Source organism: Cavia porcellus, unplaced genomic scaffold, assembly GCF_034190915.1.
Source record: "Cavia porcellus strain 051 isolate PalLab524CR breed Dunkin Hartley unplaced genomic scaffold, mCavPor4.1 scaffold_27, whole genome shotgun sequence".
NCBI classification, from domain to species: Eukaryota; Metazoa; Chordata; class Mammalia; order Rodentia; family Caviidae; genus Cavia; species Cavia porcellus.
Genome location: NW_026947510.1, coordinates 20,377,175 through 20,392,737, shown reverse-complemented (window position 1 = coordinate 20,392,737; position 15,563 = coordinate 20,377,175). Strand labels below are relative to the sequence as shown.

General features: G+C 54.2%; 1 protein-coding gene across 1 annotated transcript in view; it reads left to right on the top strand.

Moving 5' to 3' along the window:
• The first annotated feature begins 2,486 nt into the window (after positions 1 to 2,486).
• Positions 2,487 to 15,563, top strand: part of Slc6a1 (solute carrier family 6 member 1) — a 31,530-nt gene continuing 18,453 nt past the window's right edge. The window contains exon 1 of the mRNA XM_063238010.1: positions 2,487 to 2,638. The gene's annotated coding sequence lies outside the window, so the exon portion shown is untranslated. The remainder of the gene's footprint in view (positions 2,639 to 15,563) is intronic.

The following is a 15,563-nucleotide window of genomic DNA, read 5'->3' as shown; positions in this document are numbered from 1 at the left end:
ACTTGGACGCTGCATGGGCTGGGGCCAGAGGCCTCGGACTCACCTGGCTCGCTCACCTTACGGAGGGATTAGTCAGTGCCCCTGGAGGGAGTTGCTAAATCTCTGCTAACCTGAGACACGCCCACTGATGGAGTCACAAGGACAATTCAAGGAGAGAAAGAAGAGCTGTCCAGCCCTGAGTGCAGCTCCACAGGAGGCACGCACAAATGCTGAGGGGAAGCTTTTCACCTCACTTTCATGTCTCATGGCAGGCCTGCAGCCATCTCAGCTTCACAGTACTGTGTCCCTTAGCGAAAGCCCCACTGTCCTTGAGACAGTACTCAGAGCGCCACTGTACCCAACCTCCTGCCTGTGATGCAGCCACAGATGTGGGTAGCACCAAGTCCGGGGGAGGGATGCAGTGTCTAGATGATTTGAACATCAAATGGTCAGCCTAGAAAATCAACCTGAGAGCCAGTGGTGGATTCCATGGGTAGGCAAACAGTTTATGATGATGAGAGAGAGGGGAATTAACTTCTGATCAAGATGGGAGAAAGCGAGAACGAGAGACGGAATTGTGAGTGAGGTTATTCAGGAACTGTGAAAGAAGAAAAAGGGATGGGTAAGGCTGTTATTATTCTTTTGTAAAAGTGTTGCTTCGTATTCTCGATCCAACACTGGCTTCATGAGGACTATTTTGGTTTTGAGCTGAACTCAAACTTGCAAAAATGAGGGAAAAGGAACATGATGAGTCCCATAACGAAACTGTCTTTAGGCACAGTTGAACCCAAGGCCATTCACCAGGACCTGGGCTTTCTACCTTTGGTTCTGCCCTCTGCTTCATCTTCAGGCAGAAGATGTGGTGGAGTGTCACAGGGGTGGCAGCTCCAGGCTTCGAGATCCTGGTGCAGATCAAGAGTTTTGGTACAGTCACAGGTGGGGTTCTTATTACCCACCATCTCTCACCTGTTCCTGCCCTGAGATCAGGGTGATGTGCTGTGATTGGCTGAGCTCAGGTCACATGTCCAACCATATGGAGGACATAGGGGTTTCCCACATACAAGCTGGGGTGCTGTCCTCAAGAAGCTAAATGGAAAGACAGGAAGTGAACACAAACTGCTTTCTTACTGCCTTCGGTGTCCCTGCTTCCTGCAGGGTCTCATCTCTGTCCAGACAGCCCCGGTCCTCCTCTGCCCTCCACCATGGTGCCCCCTGGAGGAGCCTTCCTGCACTGCAAGCTGGACTGGGACCCTGCACACTCTGTCCTGGCAGAACTTGCAGCCCTGGCTCCAGGGCTCTGGTGGAAGCCTGTCTCTCACACTGGAGCTGACCACCTTGGGCTCTGGGCCTGGGCTCGTCCACCATGGCAAGTGCCATGATTGCATCTTGGATACTCCCTGAGGCCATGTATTGAATGAAGGTTGGTCCCCAAGCTTTTGGCGCTGTTGGGAGGTGGAGGAAGCCTTAGGAGGCAACGCCTGGTGGGAAAGGGGAGGTTTGTGGGGCCTGCAGTGGAAGGGACAGTGGTGCTTCCCTTCTTCCTCTCTCTTTGCTTTCTGGCTGCCATGAAGTTAGCTGCTTCCCTCACCATGCATTTCCACTATAATTGTTGTCCTGCCACTGGTACAAAGCAGTGGAGACAAACACTCATGGACTGGAACCTCTGCAACTGAGCAACAAACAAACTTTCCTCCTTAAATTGATTACCTCAGGTATTTTGTCGCAGTGCTAAAAAGCTAACTAAAAGTGTCCCTGAGCCTGTGACCATGGCTGGCACACAGAAGGGGCTCACTGAGTATTTACTAGAAGTACTTATGGAGGTCACAGGACACAGGAACTGGTAATCAGTGTAGGTGGAGCAGGGTCAAGAAGGACCCCAGGGTTTCATGCTCAAGGGCAAGAGGCACAAGTCAGGGTGACCTCAAGAGCACTGAGTGGCTGAAGAGTCAGGGACTAGTTGGTGAGTAAATGCCAGTCCTGGAGACTGAGGTGTGGGGGAGAGTTGGTCACAGGGGGAGGAAGCCTTTCTACCCTGGTGACCTGGAGAGGGGGAGCCAGGGCCCATTCCAGGGAGGGGGGTCTTTGTGAAAGGTGCAAGGTCAGGACTTAACCAGGAGAAGGGGGCAAGTCCTTGATGGAAGCAGCGTCCAGGGGACAGTCCCTTAGGCCTCAGAAGCTGAAGGGGGCTGTGTGCACCCCTACTCATCCCTGGGGGGGCCTCCCAGGTTTGCCATGTTTACCACCTATGCCTGCATAGCCAGGCACAGTTCCTCGGGCTCCAGGACCAGATCCTGCAGGGCAGTCTTTCTGGCACCTCTCTGGCCTGACACAAGCTTCAGGGGACATCAGCGTTACCAAGGGTTGAAGGTGAGCAGACTCCAACCACAGTCAGCTGCGGCTACACAGGGTCACCCATGTGTAAGATGAGTCCGAGGAGGGAAGGACAGAGGGACAGAGGCGAACAGGCAGACCGGCTGACCATGGGCTGGACAGAGAGAGGAGGGAGAGGGGGGGACAAGACTCCGCCCAGTGGGCCTGGCCTTCCTTCCGCCCCGCCCCCTCGCCCCGCCCCCGCCGCCTCGAGGACTCCGCAGATCGCGGAGCGCGAGCGGCGCCGAGCAGGAGAGGACCCCGAGCGAGCGCGCAAACCCCGCCGCAGGTAAGAGCGGGCGGGACCCTTGCCAGGGGCCTGGGCGCCGCGACGCCGACCCCTGGCCCTCCTGGGAGGCGCGCTCGATGCTGCTACCCGCGCCGTGCCCTCCCTGCGCCGGACCCGAGCTGTCCGAGGGCGCGTCCCCAGGGGGTGGGGGCCAGGGGGCAGTAGCCGCCCTGCATTAAGGTTCTCCACGTTCCCAGGTTCTGGGGGCTCCGGCAGAGCAGGACCCCCTGGAGATGGTCACCTCCTCCTATCGCGGACACCCTAGGTCCCAGGACGTGCGCCCAGGTTCCCTGCCTTACGCTGTTCCCCGAGGGCGAAGGCTGACTCTCTTCGAGGCTTTGGGGACCACTGTCCTCTAGTGTCCCAGATTCTACTGCCCCGTGATGAGAAAAGGACGACACCCACTGCCTCAGTCACCCCAGGGGGTGGCCCTCGGGCCTCCCTGCGTGGCGGTGCAGGGACCCATGTCCCTCCAAGCGTTCCTGTTCCACGCTAGGCTTGGTCTTCCGAGGAGGAACTCAGACCTAGCAGCTTCTCACTTAGGCTCCAAACTGATATCCTCCCGAAATAATCGTGAACTCCAATGAGAAATTTGGATTTTTAAAATATCTAAATCCTGCCCTCAAAACTGGGGGTTAAATTAAATGGCTCCTGAGCTTTGGTGGCATCCCAAAAATCAGTCTATGGCTGGCTGAGTAGAGTTCTGGGTCAATCTTGGTTTTTCTGTGACATGCTTGGTGGGTGGGCATTTAGCAAGAAAATAGATGTGGGTGCTGTGTATCACCTGGACTCTGCCCTTGAGAACCTTGGGGGAATTGCAGTCCTAAAGGAGCCTAAAAAGTCAACTTTCACATTCCAAAACAAAGAGGTTCAGAAGGAACCGAAACTGCCTTGAGCCTTGTGGTCCACCCTCCACTAGAGTTGAGGCAGCCCTCTCAGGTCCCAGCCAGAGCATCCTCACATCCAGCTCAAGCTGAGGAGGAGAAAGACAGGTCCCCTTAGGGGTGTGCATCGCTGGGTGGGTGGGAGGGACCTTTTCCCAAAGCTGCCAGGGCAAAATGGCTGAGTCCTTGAGCCTCAGAAATAAATCGTGGCAGACAAAGAAAGCGCTCTGTCTCACGCCAAGTGCTAGCTCGGTGGCCAGTCCTCAGAGGACAAATTGTGATTCCCAGGCCGGCAGTGACACAGCCTGGCTGTGTAGCAGGGCATCTGGAGAGTGGGGTTCCCCAAGAGGCAGCTGCTGCTGAGCAAGAGGAGGCAGGACAGTCCCTCTATGGACGCTTCACTACCAGGGCTCTGGGAATGGGGAGACTTGGGTCTCCAGAGGCTTGGAGGCCAAACGGAGGGCCACGTAGGGCGAAATCAATTTCCTCGAAGCCGAGATGTTAATGGCACCTTCTCCTCTGCTCACGGATCTTACATGCCTGGGAACTTGGGAGTGAAGCAGCAGAGGCTGAATTTGTTTACACATAGCCTAGCACACAGCGGGAACTCAACAAATGCCTTAGAATCCAGTCCACCTGAGTGGAATAAGATGGCAGGAATGCACACCTTCGATGTTTACCTGTCACCCTGGGCCAGGAAGGTGTCAAATGTGGCTTTTCAGGACATGGCCAGGAACAAATGCACCTTGGCAGAGGGTTTGCTTTGAGCTGGGGGACTGCCATTTCCTGGCCTGAGTGACCGTGGCTAAATTCCAGTCTTCACTGGAAGAAAGGAGTGAAGATCCTCCAGAGTACCAAGCTTAACTCCCTACATCACCTTTTTGCCCAGGTACTCATCCATTTCCTACTTTACAAATGTATAACCTCCAAACAGACAGAAAGTACTTGCCCAAGGTCACACAGTAGGAGGAAGCAGAGAGAATGGAGGTGGGGGCAGGGCCTCACTAAATTTCCCAGACTGACTTCAAATTTGTGATCCTGCTGTCTCAGCCTCCTGGGCTTACAAGTGTGCTCCATGGCACTCAGCTAAACCCTGTTCCTTGGATTTCCAAGCCAACTTTGCCCTATTGCATGTCACTGGGCCTTGGTTTTTACACCTGCCAAGTGAGACAGTAGGGATTGGTTCCTGAGGTTCACGTTTAGGGCTGTTGACAAGTCCCCTTGAGCCTACCAGGGAAGCAGCGGCTGCTCTTCCTCCTCCCCAGCCTGTGATGTGTGAGGAGCAATGTTAAGTAAAGCACAAATGTCAGGCAGCTTCTTGTCATACAGGCAGACGCCCATTCGAGGCTTGGCTGTGAGCTCAGCAGCTAAGACAGACATCCTGAACCAATGAATCCAGAGACATCTTCTTCCTTTCCTGCTTGCAAATGGGTCACAGGTGGAGTGTCACCCAAGAAACCCAGCCTTACCCACCATCTGCAGCTCCTTTGTTCTCAGGGGCAGGTGAGATGCCGTGCTGGTCGTTGTTACCTGGCCCTGGGTACACCTAGCTTCCTCCATCCCAAGTCACATCAGCCCCATGCCCGTGGGGAAGGTGACAGCCCTGACTGCCCGCTTCACAGCTGCCTCTTCAATTCAGCTGTGCCCTGTTGCCCAAGTTTCTCTGCCTGGAGACAGTGGCAGGGGACAGCCCCCTTCCGGGTAGGGTAGGAAATGACCTTGATTTGACTCCAGTTGCAAAGAGCAGCTCCTCCCTGACCTGATAAGATCATGTGTGTCCACTGCCAGGAGGTATGGGCATGGCATAGGTTGTCCTTTGCACCAGCTTTGCCCCATTTTCTGTAGATCACTGAGAGGTGGAGGGAAAGAGGATGGTGCTGAGAGAGAAGAGGCCAGGAGGCCAGCTTCAAACCCCAAAATTGGACTTCACAGGAGATGCATCTCTGTGTATGAGCTGGATGGACACCAGCAGCTGCATCCATTCTATGCACCCCCCACAAAACCGTCTGGAGCCATAGGAAGGGATTCGAGTTAGAGGGGAGCCAGCCAGTAGCAGAGATAAGGTTCCTGACAAAGGCAGTAGGTGTGAACACAAAGCTGTGATATTTCAGCCTAGGACTAAAATTCTGACATAAACAGCAAAAAATGCCCTCTAAATACTGTTCCAGTGACCCTATTATCAACGCGAGCAGTAACTGTCAGTTATAGAGCTTGACACTCTATGAGTATGTGCTGTGTGCCGCATTTGATTTTCGCGAGACCTCAGGAGGTGTGCGGTGGATTTGTCCTCGCACAGATGAACCTGAGAGAACAAGCACTAGAGCACTTGGTGCCAGATTGCATGAGGGAGTAGTAAGTGACTCGAGCCTGAACTCAGCCACACATTCCTGTGCTTGTTCCCTGATGTGGCTCACCAGCGGAGACTGAACTCCCTGCTCTAAGGAGCTACACAGTTCGTGAGCACTTGGCCCCAGCTTCTGTCCATGGAGCTCGCTCAGCTCTGGAAGCCTAGTATCCAGGGAGCCATTGTTGAGGGCAAGCGGAGCCTCAAAGTCCCTCAGCTACCAAGTCACAGAGGCGGGGGTCCAGCTGAGGTGGACTGCCTGTTGCCACATATTTGTGACCCAGATTTAAAATTCACCTACAGCTGGAGTTAAGGCTGTGTACCCAGCCACCTTGCCCTGACTCTCCCCTGTCTCCTGCATCTCACTCCTTGGGAAGCCTGACAAAGCCATCGGCTCCGTTTACTGTGATCTGACATGACATGAGAAGTGGCATCCAATTCGATGTGAGCCTCCTGCGGCGAATGGGCTTCTATTTTTACATTTCTCACAAATTGGAAATTACAGGGAGGCCAGGTCTCGCAGTGTGATTAGCTGTGGCACTCCGCAAGTGGGGGTGCACGGTTGGGTGAATGGCCATGTCAGGATGCAGGGGATGCTTGGCTGTTAGGGGGACCCCAGATCCTGGGGTCTGGTGGATCCAAGCTCTCCAGCTAGACTCAGGGAGGCAGGAGTTAGCGGCTGCCCTGCACAGCAAGTGAGCTCTGCCCACCTGTCGGCAGCCTGAGTCTGCAAGACCAGTGTCTCCTGCCAGCTCTTGAAATAACTGAGCTCTGGCCAGAGGGACACTCAAGGTCAAAGATGCCCTGAAAGACATAGACAGCAGGTCGCTTCATGGCCTTATTGTTTGGTAAGGAGGCTCTGTGCAGAGCGAGGGCAGCAGCACGGGGAGGTGAGCCAAGACATTTGAATCGGTGTTGCACTTTGCTGCGCAGCGCGGACTACATCGCTCTCAGTTATCAGAGCTGAATTTTATGGTGATAATTTCTCATAAGCCCAAATTCCAATGAGCTTGACCCAAACAAGGTCGCTCTGTACACATGTGATATACATACACATAACATGTTAGTAAAAGTTCACATTTTTCAAAGTGTTTTTTCAGTGGAAGTTTACCACAGCTCTGGGAGCTCCAGGTGAAGGTAGGTTAGTGTCACTACTGCCATTCTTATCCCCATCCTTTGGATGAGGAAACTGAAACTCTGAGGGACCTGAGCCCTCCACTCTGTCTGCTGTTTGCTCAGCTGGAGGAGTCACCTTTACTTAGCCCAAATCACCAGGTTTGCCAGGTAGCCAAATGGGGAAGAGCCCAGATGAAGGAGGTAGGGCACAACATGCAAGCTGAGGCTTCAGACTTCTGGGATATGGGACACTCTGGGCCTCTCTTGGGTGAGCCTCAGCTGAGACTGGGGTTTCCGAGTGTGATGGGCCAGGGAGCCCTCAACAGTAGCAGATGTGGGAGGAGAGGAGGGTGGTTGTTCTGAGAGGGATCTGCATGCACACAGGCAGGTATGTCTGGGTTTGGGTGAAAATGAATGCCAGGCCCACGAGGTTGTACAGAAGGACCCTCAGGCGGATGAGGAAGTGATCCAGTGTGGAAGCAGCTCGGTACCTGCACACTGCTCAGCAGGGAGAGTGGGGGTGGCAGGATGTAGGCTGGAAACCACGGGATGGGCCATCAACCCAATCCCCTCTGTCACACTGCAGACTATGACATATGTCAAATCTTGAGAGCTTTCATTCGGGCCTGCAGGGTAGGCAGGAGACCCAAGGGCTCGTGGTGTCCCCTGGCTATAGAGTGGAGAGAAGCTGGCCGTCTGGCCCCCAGCCACTAGGCATGGCACATCCCTCAGGCAAGTGGCCCCACCTCACTGACCCCGAGTGGATGCTGAGGACTGTGCGGCTCAGGACTGTGGAGCTGCTCACTCCAGATAGCATCTCAGTGCAGCCCAAGCCTTGCTAGTGCTGGCCCCATGAACTCTTCCATCTGGTGCAGGTAATGATGCAGGACACAGGGAACTTTCCTTGTTTTTGCACTGGCCATTTTTATTTCTGACTATGCCTTGCCAGGGCTGAGGCCAAGTGACAATGATATAAAACAAATGCAATCAAAACCCAAAGTTACCTGCTTTCCAACCTGGGCCTGAGCTCTCCACTCCTGCAGCTGGGACTTTGCTACTGCGAGAATTCACTGGGGCTTTGGCATAGGAAGGGTAGGTGGGTCCCCACCTCCCTGCAGGCCCCTAAATCAGATGTAATTTCTACAGCCTTATATCAAGGGCCCGCCTATGATTTTTAAAAAGAAAAAGAAAGAAAACATGGGCTCACAGAAAGGGAAGAAGCAATCTTCCCAAGCGTGTTCTGTAAAGACGGAATTTCAATGCCAGTTAGTGGCCTGAAGCCTGCCGACAGGCACTTCCGGCAGACTGCTCAAGTGTGGTCCTTCCCCACCCTGAGCTCTGCCACCAGGCACCTACCAAGCATATAGCAAGCATGGCCCCAGGATCCTCAATAAGGAAACTGAGGCTTGGGGAGCTCAGGGAGCTCCCAAGGTGGGATGGCTGACTTGGCAGAGCTGAGGTTCTGATCCAGATTGCAGAATGGAGGTAGAAAGCCATGTGCTGCCTGGCTTGGAGGCTGCTGGGGACCTTGAATGGTCCCTTCCCCTCTCTGTGCCTCGAGCCAAGGGGTTTGGGCTTGGACAGCGGAAGCTGCATGCCCCACTTCTTCCTCTCCTTCTCCATGTCCCCCAGCGTAGGCTCCCGGGACTAATGACTGGGGACGATTAGAGCCTTTCTCCAAATGGCAGTGAATGGCACTAATGACAGAGCAGATGCGGCACTGTTAATTATGCTGCAGTATTAAATGAAAACGCCAGCCTGGGCGGAGTTAAATAGCGTTGCTCAGCTGCTAACAGCCTGGCTTCAGAGCAGTGCCATGGGCCTGGGCCAGAGCAGCATAGCCCCTTCCCAACCTTGGAACCAGGCAGGAAGCACACAGCTAAGAATGTTTCCCCAACCCAAGGTCCTCTATGGCTCCTCACACATCAGCAGTGCTTTGAGGAGGTTTTTGCAGGTGCCCCTGGCGGTGTAGCCATCATCTCTCAGGCCCAGGGTCCAGGTGTGGACCATCAGCAGGACCAGACAGACTTGGATTCCCTGCTGTTGTGGCTCCACAGTGGTCTTGGGGAGAAACCAGCCTCCTCCATGTGTCCTTGAGGGGCTGCTCACAATCCCTAGAGTGGGAACCCTATGTCTTTGTTTGGGAGTGTCTGGTGCCAAGCGTAGTGAGGGCCGTGACAAGGTTGGGCCCCTCCTCCAGGTACCAGCTATTTGGCCTGTCCCAACACAAGGTCCTGGGGAGGAACGGGGCTTCCTGTGTACACAGGCAGCTCTTTTGCCCTCTCTGAGCCTCAGTTTACATATCTACAGAATGGAAAGAATTAGGTCCATTCTGGCTGCTGGTAAAAGTCCTTTCCCTGCCCAACTCCAGCCCAGATCCTGGAGGATCACAGAGATCACATCTGTGACCCAAAGTGACATGTGGAGAGGGTTGAGCAGGAGAGCTTCGGCTCATCCCGTGGATGTAGAACTTCCTCAGATCTTCCCTCCTTGACACGGAACCTGTGTCTAAGTTGTTTTAATTGAGAGAAAGTCATAAAGCCCACCCATTCGACTCCTTTGCATCCCAGATGGGTCAATGGAGGCCCAGAGAGGCATCCTGGACTCCACAGGTGCTAGGACCCAGGGCTTCTCCGCTGCCCTGGTGCTCTTTCCCCTGCCCAAAGCTGGCCCAGCTCCACTGTTGGGCAATTATTAAATGGAGTTGGTGGAAGGACTCTGGTTGCCGTGACAACGGAGCCCGTGTCCTCGGGAGATAATGGCGCTGCACAGGGGAGTGATGTGTGTTGAATGCTGATTTGGGAGCTGCTTAGAGGAGGAGCGAGGGTGCAGATGGGACTGGGTCCAGGGTTTGAGGCTCCCCAGAAGGGGTGGACTGTGGAGGTGGAAAGCTGTAAGACTTGCCTTAGTTTCCGCCAAGGGACAGCCAGAGATAGAGCTGTCATCAAGTCTCCAATTGCTTCAGGGACAACCTGGGAGCAGACTGTGCAGGGGGCAGGGGTCTGTGGTTGGGTCCCACAGAAGGCACTGCATGGCTCTGATCTCAGGGCTCTGGACACCATCGAGGCTTAGGACAGGGCTCTGGGCAGTTCTGACAGCTCAGAGTGACCAGGCCATCCCAAGAGGAAGGGGAGCTCCGTGCTCGGGTAGTAAAAGGTATCAAAGCACTCCCTGCCATTCCTCAGCTGTGTGACTCCAGGCAAACCCCTCTCCCTTGGAGTCTCAGTGTCCTCATCTGAAAAATGGGACGCTTCACAGGATGCTCATGAGACCACATCCCACCAGGGTCCTAGCCATAGCTCCTTTGACAGCAGCTCTAGTTTATTATTAACCAAAGATAGGGTGCTCGAAGAGGTGTTGGCTGGGCATCTGTGAATCTGGAAGGTGGGAAGTGGCTCAGACACAAGAGAGCAGGTCACAGGGCCCTATGTCCTGGGCCAGTGAACATCAGTAAGGAGCAAATGCTGAACCCCAAAGATCTATGTGAGCACCATGCAAAGAACTGGATTTTCTTTTTGCCAGTTATCTAAATGACCCATGCCGCAAAGCCTTTTGGAAAGTATTTACCCTCTCACCCCCCGTATTTCTCTCTCCTGCACAGCTGGCAGAATACATTTACCTCCCTAGATGGGGATCAGAGACTATGGGGTTAACACCCTAAAAAACCCAAGTGCATCATTTGCATGCTGGCAAAGGCGCTGAAGCTCGAGCTGGCAGACGACCCCATTCCCTTTTGGAAGAGGAGAGAGGGCCCTGGATGCAGAGTTTGGCAGATTCAAAGGCAGCGGGGGAAGCTGGAAGCTGCTGATTTAGATGCAAGCAACCATTTTGTTTTGCTTCCGCAAATCCTGCCTGAGCAAATTGAGTCCACAAGCAGCAGCAACCTGTTTCTGGGTCCCCTGTCAGGGAGGGACATTTCCTGCTTTCTCTGGGGCCAGATGAGAGAGGGTGAGAAGCCTGAGCCCGCAGACCTCGGACTGACGCCTCCATGCCATGCAGGAAAGAGGGGCTCAAGGAGACTCATCCAGTGAACAAATCAAGACAGTTGACATTTTCCAGGGGCTTTAACCAATGAGCTAATTGCAGGATGCGGCCACTTGTCCATTTTGGGAACCCTGTTTAATGAATAGCATGCTCTGGGAGTTTGACGAGATCAGCACCTCCCAGTAACCTCCACTGTTCTCTGGTGTTGACTGCCTGTAGCTTAAGGTCATGCTGACTCTGCCTAAGACATTTTTCCCACTGCTGTCTGCAAGAGTAAATACGGCCAACCGATCAGGTGGTTTGTTACAGTCTCTATCAGGCGTCAGCATTCTCCGTGTCCCTGACACTGTAGCAACCTCTTGACTTACTCTCCCACAAAACCCTCATGCTAGTCCCAAAGAACCTGTTATCACCCCTGTTTTAGACAGAAAGGTAGGTGGCTGACCTGCAGTCCCACAGCAATGGAGCTGTCACTCAAGCCAGGCGCCTTGACCTGAGGGGCGGGCCTTGCTCTGCTACGAGCAGTTTGTGACCCTCCAGGCCCTGGCCACCTTTTGGCATCCCAAGTGGCAGTCACACATAGGTCTGCGTGTTGCTCACCCACAGAAGATTCGCTCTATCAAAGTCTCATCTTCCAAATGGGTAGCTGCTTCTTGCTACAGAGGGTTTTCTACTTTACAAAATGAAGAGGGGAATATACTATAAAACCCTTTCAGAAAGCTGTGTGAAGGAATCCATAACAGATGTGCTGGGGAAAATGAGCAGCACTTGAATCTTACAAAAATGAAATCAGCTTATAAAAATAAAATTATCTTGCAGGAAAATATCTTAGACCCTGGAATCTGACCCTCCCTGGACTCTGAAAATATACGCCCCCCTCATTCTTGCAAAATACTCTCATGCAATGTCTCAACTGAGCTGTAATGAAGAGAACAGTAGTGTTTGTTGTTTTCCGGAAGTATAGCACCAAACAAGCTATCGCAAGCCCCAGAAAGAGGCTGTACTTCCTGTGCCCTCCTCATTGGCCTAGAAAGTGCTGTATTGCAAGACTAGGTGGCATTTGGATTGCAAGCTCAAAGCCATTGAGGGCTGGGTGGGTCGCTCATGTGAGTAGACAGTGCAGGGCCATGATGATGTCATTGCCAGACTTGTAGTAAACTACCAAACTCATGCTCACCCCCTTTCCCGCAAATGCCAGTTTTAAAATTCTAAACAGATGCCATGCAATTCAAATACATTTGGCTCCAAGGCCATCAGCCAAAAGTCTCTGGGTATTCTCACGGTGACTTCATGGATCTTGCTGGATATTTGAGGACTGACTGTGTCATCTCTAGAATGGGCCCACGCAGCCCGGGAGCTGTGGCCACCCCAGCATGGGCAGTGATAGAGGCCCAGAGTGTCCAAGGTCATGTCCTGCCATGCCTCTGTGTTGCCAAGACAGCCCTCCTCTAGGACTGCTCTTCTGCAAGAGGCTTATTAAAGATGAGCATTCTGTTTAGCCACCCAGCTATTATACTTTATTTTCCCCGAGTCTAAGTTCTCAAGAGACCTTTCTCTGACTGTCCTTCGGAGCCCTTCAAGCACATCTTGAACGGGAGTGAATGGTTCCTCAACCCCGAAGCTTGCTGCTGAGCAAGTCTAACAAAGCAGAGCTGTGTAAGAGTGTGCAAGTGCCATTGAGTCATTCTTATTCCTGATCAGAATTAATCCTTTCTGGTCAGCTGAGCTCAGAGCCTTTACAGAAGTGTCCCCCAGAACTGAGGCACCACGCCAGTCAAAGGCAGCAGAGGGAAGGACAGGACAGCATATATGGACACAGAGCCTCAGCTCCTCAACCTGTCCTCTGATCCCCTGTGCTTGTAAGGGGCCCACAGATGCTGGTGTGGGGAGGCAGCTGCTGTGCGGAAGGCTGAGACTAAGGAGCTGGCAGCCCCCCAGTCCCCTGAAGAAGAGGGTCAGTGGCAGGCACCCTTAGGCTGGGTGTGAACCTCGGCCCCAGCAGCCTCAGCTGCTACTTGCTAAGTGCAGGCTGCTGCACCCTCCTCCTACCTTGGGAAGGCACACACACCTCTCCTGCCCCCCATCTGCTCCCCTCCTCTCCGTCACCTTCGCATTCTCACTGTACCCTGTGCTCGTGCCTCTCTCCATCCCTCCTTTTCCTGCTCTGCTCTGCTCCTTCCTCCTCCTCAGTCATCCCTGTGCAGTCTAAGGCTGCGCCTACAGCCTCCAAGGCCCTGGGTCTGACCCAGGATACTGACACTGTATCCCTGATGGCACCTGTGGCCCCACTGGGCAGCAGCACATAGTTGAGCCACTCAGGTGATACCCTGCCAGGCTGTCCTCACAGGAACCCATACTCTGAGGGGAGGCGGAGCAAAGCCTGCATCTTCCTAAGCATCCAAGCCCCAAGAGAAAACTGTGGCAGAGGCCACGGGGTATGCATCGTGACAGAAACTACATGTCTGTCTCCTGAGGGTGCTGCACGTGTGTTGGCACCTAGGTCAGAACATTCATCGGAGTCCAGTCGATAGGTGACCCCAGGCTTTGATTTTTGTCTCCTGAGGCCCACTGTGAAGCCCTTGCCCACACGTGTATGTTGGGAGAGCCTGATCCTGTCTGTGAGGGTGACAGTGTCATTACCTAAGCAGTTGCTATGGAACTAGTTACGGATCAGTCAAACCCTGCAGAAGGACCAGGCCTTCTGTACTGTCCACCATGATCCCTCTTCCTCTACACCTGCCATGGCCAGCAGGTCTGTCCAGAGGCCAGGAGATCAAATTCCCCCACTTTTCTGGCAGCTTAGGTGGTCCCAACCCCAAACACAGAGGCTAAGGCAGGACTGATTGCAAGCATGGTTTGGGAACCCCAGATCTGGGGTCTGGGCTCTGGACCCTGCCTCCTCCCTGTGCAGCAACCAGAAGAGCTAAAGGCTGCCAGCTGAGCAGCACACTGGTGGCATTAAGTCTCTGATGGGAAGAATCATCTTTCTCATCGCAGGGTGAAATGCACCCTTCCTGCAGTAGTGATCCACAGCTTGGCCCCTGCCCCAGGTCTCCCTGCTGGTCGGGCTGAGGTCAATGCCAGGTACCCGGTGGGGCTGCCTCCCCTGCTTGTCAGACCCTGCTCTGCATGCCTGGAAGAACCCTGAGGCTGCTTGGGTTCCAGGTTCTTGGATCGCCAGGTGGCCAATCACCCAGCCATGCTGAGTGCTTGGTTGTAGTGGGACCCCTGCTCCCGAGGGTGCATAACCGGGTAGGATGAGTTAGGGTGAAAACTGCCCTTACCAAGATGAGGGGCTCAGTCAGACACGGCAGAGAACTGGGGGCCAGAAGAAACTCTAGCAAACCACTGATTGTGTGAGCAAGATGAGGAGGAGGTTAGAATGAGGATGCAAATCACAGAGTGCCTGAACCGGAGTTCAGCTCCTACTTGCACACACATGAGGGAAAGGCACTGGCTTGAGGCCGCACAGCTAGGAAATAATGGGTCAAGACCCAGCTCCCCTCTGTGGGTCTCAGGACAACTGTCCGTTCTCTTTCCAGGTGGGCCCCAGAAAGGCCTCTCCCAGCAGATATACCTTGGGAACTGGTGGGCCATGTCCGCAGTGCAGAAAAAGTCTCAGGATGTTCCCGCTGGGGATGGTCACTGGCATACACCAAAGGTGGGCTGGAGGCAGCAGGCACCTGTCAGACGGCTACGGGACCGGGCAGAAGCAGCCGCCTGGCCTCAAGTCTTATTGCCCCTGGCTCTTTGCTGGGTGACCTTTGGCAAGTTGTTGTCCCTCTCTTTAATGGACTTGATAAGAGGGAGGTAATGGACACGGTGCCCCGACCTGCCTGTGAGGTGTCCCGCTTGTGTCCCCTGCCCTGAGAGTTCTGCTCTTCCTTCTTTGCTAAGTGTGGAAAGCTGGGGCTCTCCAGGGTTTGCTGTTTTATTGGATGGAGTTGTGCAGCCCCCAGGGATTGCAGCACTGTGCTCTCCTTGGGTGTTGGGATGACTGTGGCCTTCTCCTCCATTGTGGCTTTGGAGAAGCCCCAGAAAGTCACACTTCTGGGCACCCAGAGGCTGGGAGCAGACTGGATGCCATCTGTTGGGGGCAAGGAGGCCAGACAAACTTGTCCCCATGTGGCACAGCCCTCCAGCCATGCCCCCTCGTCTGCAGCTCCATCCATGGCCAGCTTGTCTGCAGCTGCAGAAGGTTCTTGCAGACCAGACGAGGGAGTGCTGGTGCTGCCTGCACCTAGTCCTGGGCATCCTGCAGGTTGTGTGGCTGGGGCCTCTGTGAGAGGCAGGACCAGTGCTGATTCTCACACCTGGGTACGCAGCACTTGCTGAGTGGGGCGGGTGCTGGAATACACACACCACTGTGGGAAGAAGCTCCTGCTGAGCCCATGGAGGAGTGGAGAGACTGAGCAAAGGAGCCACTCACCTGCGGGTCCCAGGGTTGCTGGAGAGGGTGCCCGGGACACACACACATGGAGAGATGCGGTCATAGGCTCTGCAGGTGACCTCAGCTGGTTTGAGGAATTTGCATCAGTGAGTTGCGAGGCGCTGGGAAGAGGAGTCACTCACTGGCTGTCTTGGGGCCTTCCCTTCA